This window comes from Acomys russatus, chromosome X (genome assembly GCF_903995435.1).
Source record: "Acomys russatus chromosome X, mAcoRus1.1, whole genome shotgun sequence".
Lineage (NCBI taxonomy): Eukaryota > Metazoa > Chordata > Mammalia > Rodentia > Muridae > Acomys > Acomys russatus.
Window position 1 is genome coordinate 37,934,545 of NC_067169.1, and position 15,662 is coordinate 37,950,206.

The window sequence follows — 15,662 nt, forward strand, 5'->3', positions numbered from 1 at the left end:
CTTCCTCTGAGAGCCACCAGGGCTCCCTAGCAAGGGATAGTGGTCAAATAGGGGGCACCAGAGTTCATGTCAGAGTCATTACCCACTCTCCACACCACTGTGGAGAATGTGCTGTCCATTGGCTAGATCTGAATAGGGGTTCCTGGTTTACTGCATGCATTGTCTGTGGTTGACACAGTAGTTTGTACAGAACCCCCTGGGTCCAGACCCACCAGCCTTGATGGTGTTCTTATAGGTTTCTAGGACCCTCTGGATCCTTTTATTTCCCCATTATCTCATACTTTTCTCACCTAGAATCCCAATAGGAAGTCCCAGCATCTATCCCAATCTCCTGCTAAGTGAAGACTTTCAGGGGACATCCATGTTGGGCTAGTGTAGAATTATAAGTGAGTGCATAACATGTCTATCTTTCTGGGTCTGGGTTAACTCACTCAGGATTATCATTTCTAGTTCCATCGTTTGCCTGCAAATTTCAAGATTTCCTTGTTTTTAGGAGCTGAGTAATATTCCATAGTGTAAATATACCACAGTTTCTTTATCCATTCTTCAACTAAGAGACATCTAGGTTGTTTCAAGATTCTAGCTATTATGAATAAGGCTGCTATGAACATGGTTGAGCATATGTCCTTGTTGTGTGGTGAAGCATCTTCTGGGTATATGCCAAGGAGTGGAATACCTGGGTCTTGTGGTAGCCCTATTCCCAGTTTTCTGAGAAAGCACCAGACTAATTTCCAAAGTGGTCGTACAAATTTGCACTCTCACAAGCAATGAAAGTGTTCCCCTTTCTCCACATCCTTGCCAGCATGTGCTGTTACTTGAGTTTTTGATCTTCATCATTCTGATGGGTGTAAGATGCAATCTCAGAGTTCTTTTGATTTCCATTTCTCTGATGACAGAGGACGTTGAAAATTTCTTTAAGTGTTTCTTGGACATTTGATATTCCTCTGTTGAGAATTCTGTTTATTTCTGAGCCACATTTCTTAATCAGGTTATTTGGTTTGGTAGTGTTTAATTAATTTATTGGGCTCTTTATATATTTTATATATTAGTCCTTTGGTGAGGATCTTTTCCCAGTCTGTAAGTTGTTGCCTTGTTCTGTTGACAGTGTCTTCTGCCTTACAGAAGCTTCTCAACCTCATGAGGTCCCATTTATTAATTGTTGACCTTAGAACCTGGGCTGTTGGTGTTCTATTCAGGAAGTTGTCTCCTGTGTCAATAATTTCCAAGCTCTGTCCTACTTTTTCTTCTAACAGACTTAGTTTCTCTGATTTTATGTTGAGATCTCTAACACTTCAACTTGAGTTTTGTGCATGGTGATAATTATGGACCTACTTGCATTTTTCTACATTATGGACCTACTTGCATTTTTCTACATGTAGACATCCAGTTAGACCAGCACCATTTGTTGAAGATGCTATCCTCTTTCTACTTAATAGATTTGGCTTCTTGTAAAAAATCAAGTGATCATATGTGTGTGGATTCATTTCTGGGTCTTCGATTCGATTCCATTGATCAACCACCCTATTGCTGTGGCAGTACAATGCTGTTTTAATTACTATTGCTTTATAGTACAGCTTGAGATCAGATATAGAGACTCCTCTGGAGGATCTTTTACTGTCCAGGATTGTTTTAGCTATTCTGGGTTTTTTATTTTTCCATATGAAGTTGAGAATGGATCTTTCAATGTCTTTAAAAAATTGTATAGGTATTTTGATAGGGATTGCACTGATTCTGTAAATTGCTTTTGGTAAGATGGCCACTTTTACTTTTTTAATTCTCCCAATCCATGAAAAAGGGATATTTTTCCATCTTCTGATGTTATCTTCAATCTCCTTCAAAGATTTGAAGATTTTTTCAAACGAGTGTTTTACTTGCTTGGTTAGAGTTATTGCTAGATACTTTATATTACTTATGGCTATCATGTAGGGTCTAGTTTCGCTAATTTCTTTCTCAGCATGATTGTCATTTGTATACAGGAAGGCTACTTACTTTTTTGAGTTAATTTTGTATCCAGCCATTTTTCTGAAGTGGTTTATTAGCTGTAGGAATTCTCTGGTGGAATTTTGGTGGTCACTTATGTACACTATCATATCATCTGCAAATAGGGATAATTTGACTTCCTACTTTCTCATTTGGATCCACTTGATCTCCTTTTGTTGTCTTATTGCTCTATATAAAACTTCCAAAACTATACCGAAGAGACAGGGAGAAAGTGGCAGCCTTGTCTGGTCCTTGATTTTAGAGGAGTTTCCTTGAGTTACTCTCCATTTAATTTGATATTGCCTATTGGGTTGGTGTATATAACTTTTATTATATTGAGGTATGTGCCTTGTATACCTAGTCTCTCCAAAACTTTAAACATTAATGGGTGTTGGATTTTTGTCAAATTCTTTGTCAGCATCTAAAGAGATCATCATGTTTTATTTCTTTCAATTTGTTTATATGGTGGATTACATTAATATATTTCCATATATTGAACCATCCCTGAGTGCCTATTATGAAGCCTGCTTGGTCATAGTGAATGATATCTTTGATGTGTTCTTCGATTTGGTATGCAAGTATTTTATTGAGCATTTTTGCATCAATGTTCATAAGAGAATTTCTTCTGAAATTCTTTTTCTTTTTTGGGTCTTTGTGAGGTTTAAGTATCAAAGTGACAGTGGTCTCATACAGTAAGTTTACTTATGTTCCATTCAATTCTATTTTGTGGAGTAGCTTGAATAATATCAGTATTAGCTCTTTTTTGAAGGTCTGGTTGAATTCTGAAATGAAACCTACTGGCCTAGGTTTTTTTTTTTTTTTTTTTTTTTTTTTTTTGAGAGACTTTAATGACTGCTTCTATTTCTGTAGGAGAAATAGGACTATTTGATTTGTTTATCTAATCTGGATTCAAATTTGGCAAGTGGAATTTATAAAGAAGATTGTCCATTTCCCTTGTTTGTGGCATATAATCCTTGGAAATAGGACCTGATGATTCTTTGTATTTCTTCAGTGTCTGTTGTTTATGTCTCCCTTTTCATTTCTGATTTTGTTGAGTTGCATAGTCTCTCTCTGCCTTTTCGTTAGTTTGGCTAATGGATTGTCTATCTTGTTGATTTTCTCAAGGAATCAACTCCTGGTTTTCTTGATTCTTTGAATTGTTCTCTTTGCTTCTAAGGTATTGTATTCAGCCCTGAGTTTAATTATTTCAGGCCATCTACTCCTTTCGGATGTTTCTGCTTCTTTTTTTTCCCTAGGGCTTCCAGATGTGTCATTACATTGCATATATGAGATGTTTCCAATTTTTTATGAATGCACTTAGTCCTGTAAATTTTCCTCTTAGCATTGCTTTCAATGTGTCCCATAAATTTGGGAATGGTGCACCTTCATTTCATTGAATTTATGAAGTCCTTAATTTCTTTCTTAATTTCTTCCCTGACCCAGCTGTCATTATGTAGAGAGTTGTTATTTTTTCCATGTGTATGTGGGGGCTTTTTGTTATTTCTGTTGTTGTTGAAGTCCAGCTTTAGTCCATGGTGATCTGATAGGGTACAAGGTATTATTTCAGTCTTCTTGTATCTGTTGATACTTGCCATGTGACCTAATATATGATCAGTTTTGGAGAAGGTTCCATGACGTGCTGAGAAGAAGGAATAATCTTTTTTGTTTGGATGAAAAGTTATGTAAATACCTGTTATATCCATTTGATTCATGACATCTGTTAGTTTCATTATTTCTCAGTTTTGTTGACCTATCTTTCACTGAAAGTTGGGTGTTGTAATCTCCCACAATTAATATGTGGGGTTGATGTATGGTTTAATCTTTGTTAATATTTTTTTTAAATGTGAGTGCCCTAGTATTGGGGGCATTGGTGTTCAGAGCTGTGACATTATTTTGGTTGATTTTGACTTTGATGAGTATGACGTGCCTTTCCTCATCCCTTTTGATTAATTTTGGTTGAATGTCTATTTTATTATATATTAAGCTGGTTGCTCCAGCATGCTTCTTGTGACCATTTGCTTGGAATATTTTTTTCTAGCCTTTTACACTGAGGTAATATCTATCCTTATGGCTTATGTGTGTTTCTTGAATGAATAAGAGTGTTTGGTCTTGTTTATGCATCCATTCAGTTAGTCTGTGTCTTTTTATTGGAGAATTGAGACTATTGATGTTGAGAGATATTAATGAACAGTGACTGTTAAGTCCCTTGATTTTGATGTTGGTTACAGAATAGTGGTTATGTTTTACAACAGTGAAGTTATGTACTTCCTGTGTTATTTTGGTTGTAGTTTATCACTTTGTATTGGAGTTTTCCTTCTAGTAACTTCTGTGGGGCCAGATTTGTGAGTTGGTACTGTTTGAATTCATTTTTGTCATGGGATATCTTGTTGTCTCCATCAATGGTTGCTGAAATGTTAACTGGATACTGTAGTATGGACTGGCATCTCTGATCTCTAAGGGTTTGCAGGACCTTGGACCAGGCCCTTCTGGCTTTTATAGTCTCTGCTGAGAAGACAAGTGTAATTCTGATAGGTTTGTCATTATGTTACTTGGCCTTTTTCCCTGGCCGCTTTTAATATTTTTTGTCTTTGTTTTGTACATTTTGTGTTTTGATTATTATGTAGCAGGAAGATTTTTTTCTGGTCTATTCTATTTGGTGTTCTTTAGGCCTCTTGTATGTTTATATGCATCTCCTTCTTTAAATTGAGGAAATTTTCTTCTATGATTTTGTTGAAAATATTTTCTGGGTCTTGGAGCCAGGCATCTTCTCTTTCCTTAATTCCTATTATCCTCAGTTTTCATCTTTTATGGTGTCCTTGATTTCTCGGATTATTTTGTCATAAATTTTTCAGATTTACCCTTTTCTTTGATGGTTGCTTCAAGTTCTTCAATTGTATCTTCTACTCCAGGGATTATTTCCTCCATCTCTTAAATTCTGTTAGAGAAGCTTACCTTTGTATTCCCTGCATTCTTCTATAAGTTCTCTCATTTCCAGCTTTCTTCTGTCTGTGCTTTTATCATTGTTTCCATTTTCATCTTCTGATCTTGAACTGTTTTATTGATTTTCTTCATCATATTGTTTGTATTTTCCTGAATTTCTTCCACTGATTTCTTCATTTCCTCTCTGTAGGCCTCATTAATGCCCTCAATCTTTTTGGCTGCATCTTCCTGCATTTGTTTATGAATTTTATTTGTTTCCTCCATTATTATCTTCATTACTAAAGATTTGAAGTCATTTTCTTTTTATTCAGATGTGTTTGAGTTTCCAGGGTTGAATTCTTTGGGATAGCTGGGGTCCGTAGATGCAATATTGTTTTGGTTTTTCTTGTTTCTGTTTTTATGCTGACCTTTATTCATCTTGCTCTCTCTGACATTGGGGGGTAGTTTCTGGTGTTCACTGGTCGTTGAGAGTAGTTCATTGGTGAGTGTCTATAGGTCAAGAACCCTCACCTGTGGGGATCAGGAAACCCTTCCCTGGATCAGGCAGGTGACCTAGTTTCAGCTCCAGATGACTTTACTCCACACCCTGGGATCCCCACTGGTTCATCAGAGGTGGGTGCTGGTGCTCTATAGCCCAAGGATCAGTATGAGGTAGTGTAGGAACAGCCAGTTATCCTGCCTTTGGCTGAGCTTTGAAAACCCTGCCCTCATGCACTGGAGCTTTGGAGACCTAGCCTCAATCCACCCTAGAGTGCTGGAACACCTACTGCCTTGTGGCAGTTGGCTAGGCAGAATGCCATGGTGCCTAAGTTCAGTCCCACATGAGAGAGCAGATACCACTCTCTGACTTGTGGCTGCTGCCTAGGCTTCCACTGAATCCCATCAGGCTTGTTCAGTCCCGACTCAGAGTGCAAGAAAGGCCCCCTGGGTTTTGGCAGCTGTCTAGGTTTCTACCCTATCCTTTCAGACCACGCTGCTTTAAATCAGTCAAGCCAAGAATGCAGTTCTGGAGCTGTATCTGGAGAATGTGTCCACAGCTGCCTGGGGCCCTGAATGGGCCCTAGGTTCTTCCATGGACTGGCAGGATTGGCTGAGATCAAATTTATCCATATTCCACACTCTTGGCTCCCCCTGGGCCAGCAGACACTGAGACTGTTTCTCAGTCAGAGAGGGAGAGAGAAAGAGTGGAGGTATACAGCCAGGCATGCCATGATAGGCTGGGCTGAGCTTTTGATACTATGCCTGCGTGATCCACGGCCTCTGGGGCTTTTTGTAGACTAGTGGGGTGGTTTTAGGTCAGATCCACCCATTTGCTTGGATTCTCCCCAGGCCAGCAGATCCAGACTCTGGTGCTTCACCACCCACAATTCAGTTCCATATACCAAATCCATGATATAGAGCACGGCTAAACCTTGCGGGTGGGTATGGGCCCAAACTCTGGGGACTGGGCACTTGTCTTCCCTGGGCCAGTTGGATGGTCAGAGGCCGGACCTACCTGTGCTCTGAACCATGTGGACCCCTCTCACCTAGGGCTTTCCAGGTCTTCCACTCTATAGTTCCATGCCTAGTCCTAGTCTTGCAGATCAGATACCCTGTGTGTTTGGCGCCACCATTTTGGATCTCCTCTACTCTCTATTACAACAAGTATTTATTGATATGATCCTATGCTTGAGACTTACTAGCCTTGATTTTTTCACCATATTTCAGTCATTGTCAAGGCTAACCTCAAACATTATGTTCAGAGAAGACATTCCTAACCTGCCATACAAGAATTCCTCAGAGTTTTCTTCCACAATATGTTTCTCTTTTTAAATTTAATTTTGAGATTGTCTCATGTTATATTCTTCCTCCATTTCAACTGTGGGCTTCTTGAGGATATACTGTTTTTCCCTTTTTCTCCATGCTTAACTGATAAATGAAAATTTTATATATCCAGGATATGCAATGTGATTGTTTTATACATGTAGACATTGTGAAATTTTAGCACAATAAAAAGAATTAGCAGATGTATTGCTTCAGATTGTTATCTGCCTGTATAAGGAGCATGAGAACAGTATATATTCCCATAATAGATTTTAAATACACAGTGGAATAATAGTTACTGTAATCATTGTGCTGCACAGTAAATTTCTTAAAGTTATTCATTTTATAACTGAAGGTTCATCCACATTGTCTTGTCACTCCTGATTTTGCTTATTGGATCCTTATTAACTGAAAATGAAAAAGTACACCAGGACAAGACAACCTGTTATAAACTACAGAGAGCTATTTTATCAAAGACAATTTCAGGCATGACTCTGCACAGGCATTCTTGGGGTAGGAATGAGGATCAGAAGGCAATAAAATAGGGAAGTTCAGAATGACTACTAAAGTTCAAGAGGAGGTATACAAAACAATGAAAATAAAATGTAGTTAATTGATTTCTTATTCCAGAGACTAAACTAGCTAGAGCAGCTAAGACAAAGGAAGGGATTTTAAAGTTTATGTTGAAATCTCTTTAATGAATTAAGGGCTAGTTTTTAATAGAGCCTACCTAATTTATAACAGATCTTACTATGAGTTTTTATTTGACTTTTCAAAAATTATTGTTGCTACCATTTTGTAAAGAGTTATAAATTAATTTTTTGTTTATTTTCTCTATTGTGATAAAAAAAACTCTCTGAGATTTTTATATTTGCCACTGGATCCCCAGTATCAAGAATGTGAGATCAGGCACTCTCCAAGAAAGTATAATCTAAAATGACACTCAGCCCAGTGATAAAAGTACTCACTGTGTGATACTATTGACTTTTTGATATATTCTCTATGTAATCTGTGCCATTTTGTCAACTTTAGGTTTTTAACCTTATTCGTTTCCCTATCTGTTGTGTATTCATCTATCTCATTCTTAGCTCTCTTTTCTTTATAGCCCTATTTTCCTTTCTATTGCAAATTGTATTCAAATCAAGACTGAATTTACTCTTCATGCATTTTAATGTCAAGAATTCAAATAGTAACTCCATGTGGTAAACATTGAACCATTTGCCTAGTTCATTGTTTGCTTTGAGACGGAAAGACAAATTCTGTCCGTTATGTACTAGGTAAAATTTTGCTTACAGAAAGGCAAATCTGGTACAACAAAAAGTGTCTGAGTACTATTCACTGCGCCCTTATTTCTAAACTCAAAAGTACAACAGTTTTTTTAGAGGAAAGGAAATTTTAAAGCATTTTTATCATTAAACTCAATCTTTGAGCTTTGGATGTTAGAACCATAAAAGTCTTTCCAGTGTACTATCACTCTTGCTTATTTCTACATGTTAGAGAAGATAAAAGATAATATTTGAGTATAAAAGATAGAGAAGTAGTAGAAAATTGACTTAAAATATTTCTTAGGTACTGGCCACATGATGTCTATCTTTAGTTTTCCTCACTAGAGTCTTTGTTTGCTTGAAACAAATTGGTCACTTCCAATTCTTTCCAGAGAAAAGTCCTTTCAACTCTATTTTTTCATTGAAACACGTTCTTTGTCTCTTTTGATTTTGTTATCAGTCTTTTATTCCTTATGTCTTTTGTCATCCTGTATGTCAGAAAGTATTTGCCACCTCAAATCCCTTAATATATTTGTCTACCAGCATCTATTTTCCTGTCACATTCATTCTTAAGAAACCTGCTGATTATTAGACTTTCCAGACTGGCTACCATCTTTTATAATTTGTTTCTTGAGTTTACACTGTGAATATGCTATATCACTTCATTTATTTTCTATGTGCATATTATGATATATTCTTGGTATAATGAAATGGCAGGGTTTTTGTTTGTTTGTGTTTTGAAATTAAATCAGTATTTGAGAAAGAATTTATATTAGTTAAATTGCTATACCGTTGTGGTTCTGTAATCTTGCTCCAAGTGCTCTTAATAGTATTCTTCAAACACTGTTCACAGTGCTACTATTTGGAATTTCTGTTAGCTTAATTTCTGGGTTTCTTTTATATTGCATATACTCAGCTGAAATTTTTTGCACTTGCTTCCATTCTCACTTAGTAGATCATTTTTCTTGGTAATCCCATTAAGTGTTAATATCACTTAAGGACCTAACTGCTATTTTCCATATCCTTTTGTTACCATTGTACTGTCTGCATGATCAGTGATCAAAGGGTATTAATCATAATTTTTTCTTTAGATTTGTATTATTATAAAAATACCACAAAAAATTACAAGGTTAAATCATTTAAATATCAGCTCAGTGCATTAAAGCATCTAAGATAGGGCCAGTGATCATTGGTGTGTCAGATTTCTTTCTTTTTTGAAGATGTATTTATTATTCATATAGTATTCTGTCTGCATGTGTGCCTTCATGTCAGAAGAGGGCACCAGAACTCATTTATAGATGGCTATGAACTACCATGTATTTACTGGGAATTGAAATCAGGACCTTTGGAAGAGCAGCCAATGCTCTTAACCTCTGAGCTATCTCTCTAGCACCACTGTATCAGACTTCAATATTCAACTCAAAGTCAAAACTTTATTTGCTGACCCACTGTTACACAGATGTCCCAAATTGTTTTTTAACTTTACTACTATTTACTAGAGTTCTCATTTTGATGGAGGACACTATCTAGCAAATTAACCAGTGGTAATTTAAAATAAATTAATAAATAATACACTTCATGGACATCTACCAATCTGATCAATCTTATAAGTAAAATGATCTTAATCGCTTCTCGGCCTTTTGGCTAAGATCAAGTGTAGCATCTGTTCTTATCAGTTTGATATCTGATACATCCTGTATCCCAGGACAATATATTAAGTGGATTTTTGGATCTAGGAGTGGAATAGGAGCTTGCTCCGTCCACTCCATGCATCGACCTGGTATTGCAGTACCTCCAGGAATGATGCACAAAAAACAAAAAAAAAATACAAAAAAAAAATACAAAAAGACCTTGGAATCTTTTATATTATTTGTAAAACTATTTTGATTCTATCATTACTTCAAGCATTATCTTTTATACAGCTTCTTCATTAGTTATACAGCCTCTGAGAATAACATTTTAATATACAGTTATATAACATTTTTTCTGTGTGGAAAAAATATTAAATTTCTTGTCATAGTATGCAAAATAATTTGCAGATTGCTATCTGATAGGTAGTCTAGGGTTTTTCCTGTACTTCCACCTTAATCTTAACAAATCACATAATACTAAATAATACTAAATTATCTGTGAAAAAACAACTGCTTTATTTATATTTGAACATATACTTTTCCCTGTGCTAGATACTCATTTGCCACCACTGATATCTTGAATTAAAATATTATGTTGCCCAATTCCTCAGGAAAGTGTAACTATGTTTTCTATGACATATAGTCATCATAAGTTTTCTTCTATGTAAACTTTGACTGCCTTACAAATGGCCGTTTCGGTATGGCATGAATGCCAGAGTTAATGAGGCAACATGGCTTCTTGTTTGACAGAACTTCTTATATGAAGAATATAGTAAGACATTTACCTTGTCCAAAGAAGTTTATTACAAGTTAAATGTGAATATATAAACACAATACACACGTATGTGTGTGTTGCGTATATATATTACTGTAGTATTAATTACATATATTTCATCCACCAAAGGTTATTAGGGTAAAACTATGTTCTCCACTTTGACAGTTCTGAGAGATGATGGGACCATTAAAATGTGGGACCTAGTAATGGAGTAACAGAGTCATTGCCCTTGTGAAGGAGTTTGTGCTGGACTCAACAGGTACAATGGTCTCAAAAAAGTGGATGCATTCATTTCTGTTTGTTTGTTTAGTTGGTTTGGTTTGATTTGTTTCTGGGGTAGAGTTTCTTCTATGGCTCAGACAACTGACTGCTGTGTATGTGGAAATGACCTTGAATTTATGATCCTTCTCCATCCATATCCAAAGTTCTGGGACTATAGTCTCTCATTGTGCCCAGTTTTATTCAGCACTGGAAAATGAACCTAGTGCTACCTGCATACTATACAAGAACTCTAGTAACTACATCTCCAACCTAAGTAAGTTCTTGAAAGGACAGAAAGTTATGGAAGACCAAATATATATATATTCTCTCTGCATTGTGTCATCTTTCACAATGTACCTTCTCTTTTTATATTTTATTCTTCCATGTGATGCTAATATAAAACATTCTTGAAAACTCATGCAAGTGCAATGCTTTTGGACTTCTAAAACTGTGACCTAAATGAACCTCTTTTCTTTATCAAATAACTAGGCTCATTGTTAGTTTATGTATTTAGATGTGTGTGTGTGAGTGTGTGTGTGTGTATTTGTGACTATAAAAATGGTGATTCACTCTATGGAAATAAACTTGTTGTCTTAAACTTTAGGATTTTAAACCAAAATGAACAGCATAGGGTTATTTTACATGACTTAGAATTTAAGATCTCAATGAATTTAAGCACATGTACAGATCTAGAAAATAAGTCCTTGGAACCTTCAAGGTAATTGTCATTATTCTAAAAAGTAGAAATAATACATGGTTTCAGTTGTATATGAGAATGAATGTTAAGTCACAAAGCTTATTTTCCCTGCTGAAATAATATTGGGCCTCAATAATATACAATTACTGAGCATATAAAAAGGTCATATTATCCTCAAGTTATTTGTATTCAAGATAACAAGGGATATATATGTTAATCATATCAAGCACCTTGGGAAGCTCTTTCTAAATCAACATCTACTTCCTTTGATATTTGACATAGTAGTCATATCTAAAGCTCTATTTGGAGGTTAGTAGCATCCTGTAACCACTTTGAAACCATAGGATTAACAGCATATTTGACTGTCTATAGCTCTGCTAAGAAAATAAAAGAAGCTAATACATTATGGTACTGTCATGAACAGTGATACGTTCATGCTGCTATTCTGCTTTGGGGCATTCTCAATTTGTGTTGTCCTAATAAAAAGGGATTATCTAACATGCTCCAAATTTAATTTTGAAAAACAAGAAACCAGGAATAATGGAAATTATTTTAAAACATCTTTCCTCCCATCTAAAATACAGAACAGCTAAATAAGAGGTTCTTAATAATTTAATCACTGAAGCATAACTGGAGGATTTAGACAAAGCACCTAAAATATTAAAAGATTCTTTACCTGTAGTTTAGTGATGTTATCAATTATTTCCAATCTTGATAAACAGCCAAGCCATTCCCTGGTCACATCCACTGTTAAGCATTTAGTGCTTTTCTCAATCATCCCAATCACAGTCCCAGGAATGTTTCATGACAACTCAGCAATAATAATCTTTTGCTATTGGATCCTGAGTTTTGAAGAGTTGTATCTTCCAGAAATGATGTGAATAGAACATTAATGCAAGTAGAATGGTCTTTATTCATGATTTCCAATGATTTAGATATATACTATAATTTTCAATCAATTTTAACACAATTTCTCTTAGCCTTGGTGTAGTATAAACTGATCCAACTGTGTTAAAATCTCAAAGAATGTAGTGTCAGACATTTTTCCTGTCAACCAGAATCTTTTGAAATTCATATTTCTAAATAACTTCCTCAGCATTTAACCTTAAAGAGTGAACATTGCAGTGTGTCTGTGAAGTAGTGATTTACCTATAATGTAGTTACCCAATACAGTCATAGTTCAATAAAAATAAGGGAAGCTTGATTATATATTTCTTATATAAGTCATGGAAATAAAATAATATGTCAAAAAAGCTTTTAATTTTCATGTTCCTCTTAACAGGTGAGTACTGACGTTTTACCAAATTTTTAATTTTCAATGATAGTATTGAATGAAAACACTTTTCATAAATACAGATGGTCATTGTTACAAAGTAGAAGCACTCCCATTAATGGAAACTATTTTTCTCCATTTATTTATTTATTTATTTATTTAATGATTTTATATCACAGTCTCGACCTGTCCTCCTCTTCTTCCAGTTATACTCCCCATCCCCTCCTTCTACTCCCCCATTTCCTTTCTCCCAGAGAAGGCGGCCCCAATTAGTACCAATCCACCATGGTATCTCAAGTCACTGCAGACTAAGCACATCCTCTCTCACCAGAGAGTGAGAAGGCAGCCCAGCTATGGGAAAGTGATCCAGTGGTAGGTAGAAGATTCAGAGACAGTCTTTGCTACTATTGTAAGGGAATCCACATGATGACTAAGCCACGCTTTTGTTAGACTTGCATAGAGGATCTATATTCTGCCCATACAAGCTCTTCGGTCGGTGGTTCCGGCTCTGTGAGGCCCTGTGGGCCTAGGTTAGATTACTCAGTAAGTCTTCTTGTGCTATCCTTGACCCCTCGGGCTTTCTCAATCCTTTCTCCTACTCTTCCACAGCACTCCCCAAGCTTGGCTTATTGCTTGGCCTTGGGTCTCCGCATCTGTCTCCATCAGATGCTGGACAAAGCCTCTCAGAAGACAGTTATGCTAGACTACTATCTTCAGGCATAACAGAGTATCAATAGTGACAGTGGTCTGGCCTCTCCCATGTGGTGTGTATCAAGCTGGGCTAATCACTGGTTTGCCATTCTCTCAATCTCTGTTCCATCTTTACAAGACAAATTTTGGGTTGAAGGTTTTATTTGTAAGTTAGTGTTCCCCTTCCATCTGCTTGGTGTCCACCTTGCTACAGGAGGTATCTACTTTATTAGCTAGGGTGACCCCCATAGCTTGGCAATAGCCTCCCCTGCCCCAGGGATCCTCCTCTCCCAGATTTCTGTTCTCTCTTCCAGTTTCTCTCTTCATCTGCCATTCTCCTCTCTCTGCCCACCTGACCCTATTTCCGTTATTCTCCCCATTCATCTCCCACCTAATCCCCTCACTCCATCTACTTCAGATGTCTATTGTATTTCCTGTTCTGAGTGAGATTCAAGGATCTTCCCTTGGACTCTCCTTGGCTTCTTTGGGACTGTGGATTATAGTATGGTTATCCTATATTATATGGCCAAAATCTGCTTATAAATGAGTACATTCCAAGTGTGTCTTTCTACGTCTGGATTGCCTCACTCAGAATGATCTTTTCTAGTTTCATCCCTTTGCCTGAAAATTTTATGATTTCCTTGTTTTTGACGGCTGAATAGTACCACATTTTCTTTATCGATTCTTGAGTTGAGGAGCATCTAGGTTGTTTCTAGTTTCTGAATATTATGCATAAGGCTCCAATGAACAAAGTTGAGCAAGTGTCTTTGTGGTAAGGTGAAGCGCCCTTTGGGTGTATGTCCTGGAAATTATTTTAATGTAAATAGTTTCTATATAATTATAAAATTTATCTTAAATTTCTGTTAGACATTGAAATTTTTTCATTAATGAAGATTAGTGGAATCACTTAATATGCCTAGAAAAATGACTCTCTTGATGTCTAATCTAAGAAAATATTAAAAATTGTCTTAACCTAAATATTTAATAGGAAATGGTAGATGAAACCTTCTGAGACTCATAGGCAAACATTAGGCAAAGCACAGAGTCTTGAGGAAAATGGCGGGAAGGATAAAAAGCCCTGGAGAAGATAGATGTTCCACAAGAAGACCAACAGAGCCAACTAACCAGGGCCTAGAGGGACTTCTGGAGACTGAAGCACCAAAAAGGACAATTCATAGACTGAACCTAGGACCCCTACACAGATGTAGCTAATTGGCAGGCAGCTCAGGGTTCATGTGGGTCCCCTAGTAAGGGGGAAAGGGGTGGTCTCTGACATGGACTCCGTTGCCTTCATTTTGGTCACTTTCCCCTGGTAAGACTGCCTTGCCAGGCCACAGGGGAAGAGGAAAAACTCAGTTCTGATGTGATGAGTGGTTGGGGAGGGCTTCCCTTTTCTGAGAAATAGAGGAGGGGCTGGGTGAAAAGAGAAGGAGAATAGGACTGGTAGAAGAGGATGGAGGGGAATACTACTGGGATATAAAGTGAGGAAATAATTCCTTTAAAAAGAAAAGGGATAAAAGCTTCATGGGGCTCACCATGTATAACGATTTCCCACAGGCTTAGTAATACCTACCCTACTGAGTGATTAAGTAGTTGTAGAACACAGTGCTTCTAGTACTTTTCTCAAGTACTGAGAAAATACTGAACAGCATTGAATTTCTTAATATTTTTGTTTTAAATTTTATATATGTATGTGTGTTTTGCATCCATGTGTGTCTGTGCACTGTGTTTCTGCAGTGCCTACATAGACTAGAAGTGGACTTCCAATATCCTAGAACTGGAGCTATAGTTGTGAGATACCATGTGAGTTCGAGGAACTGAAACTGGGTTCTCTGGAAGAGCAGCAGCTGTTTTTAACCAGCTCTTGAACTCTTTAACTCTCAAATAAGCTGTGGAAGATACAGATATGCTTTGTCATTTATAATTATGCAAAGAAATACTGATTGAGAATATCGAGGATCTGTTGAATTATATGGAAAAATCCACTATAAGAATTCAAATAGTCAGAGGTGACAGATTTTTAGCAATAAACTTTGGAATTACCACAATTTTTTCAAAATCTATAAATTAACAACTGGATCAGTAGAAAATAATATAATATACAATATAATTAAGCATATAAAGTTTTTGTTAGATAAAACTAAATCCACATAGAAGAGTAGAGGACAGACTATTAGAAATAACTTTTCGTGTGAATAAGGGTTTCATGAGCATATAAATTTAATGAGAAAAAATAGAAAAGTTGGGGTTGGCAAGATGTCTACACTGTTTAAGGTGCTTGCCATCAAGCATTAGGATCTCCTTCAATCACTTGAGCCCCATGGTTATAAGAAGAGAACCAGCTTCC

The 15,662-nt window shown here is 36.5% G+C and overlaps 1 protein-coding gene and 1 non-coding gene across 11 annotated transcripts in view; both read left to right on the forward strand.

The window, feature by feature from the left end:
- Positions 1-15,662, forward strand: part of Dmd (dystrophin) — a 2,465,896-nt gene that overhangs the window by 1,773,912 nt on the left and 676,322 nt on the right. The gene's annotated exons all lie outside the window — the stretch shown is intronic.
- Positions 9,613-9,802, forward strand: LOC127186068 (U2 spliceosomal RNA). Its single transcript, XR_007830320.1, has one exon. It is a non-coding gene; the product is annotated as a U2 spliceosomal RNA (small nuclear RNA).